Source organism: Bison bison, unplaced genomic scaffold (genome assembly GCF_000754665.1).
Source record: "Bison bison bison isolate TAMUID 2011002044 unplaced genomic scaffold, Bison_UMD1.0 scf7180017852554, whole genome shotgun sequence".
In the NCBI taxonomy this organism is placed as follows: Eukaryota; Metazoa; Chordata; class Mammalia; order Artiodactyla; family Bovidae; genus Bison; species Bison bison.
In genome coordinates this window covers 31,056-31,277 of record NW_011483127.1, presented here as the reverse complement: position 1 = coordinate 31,277, position 222 = coordinate 31,056, and positions in this window count along the sequence as shown.

Here is a 222-nt window from a genome sequence, read left to right as displayed (position 1 = left end):
TTTTAAATTTTTGAGAAACCTCCATACTGTTTTCCATAGTGCCTGCATCAGTTTGCATTCCCACCAACAGTGCTCAAGAGGCCCCTTTTTCTCCACATCCTCACCAACACTCATTATCTCTTGTCTTTTTAGTGACAGCCATTCTAACAGATGTGAGGTGAGAACTCAGTGTAGTTTTGATTTCCATTTCCCTGATGATTAGTGATATTGAGTACCTTTTTA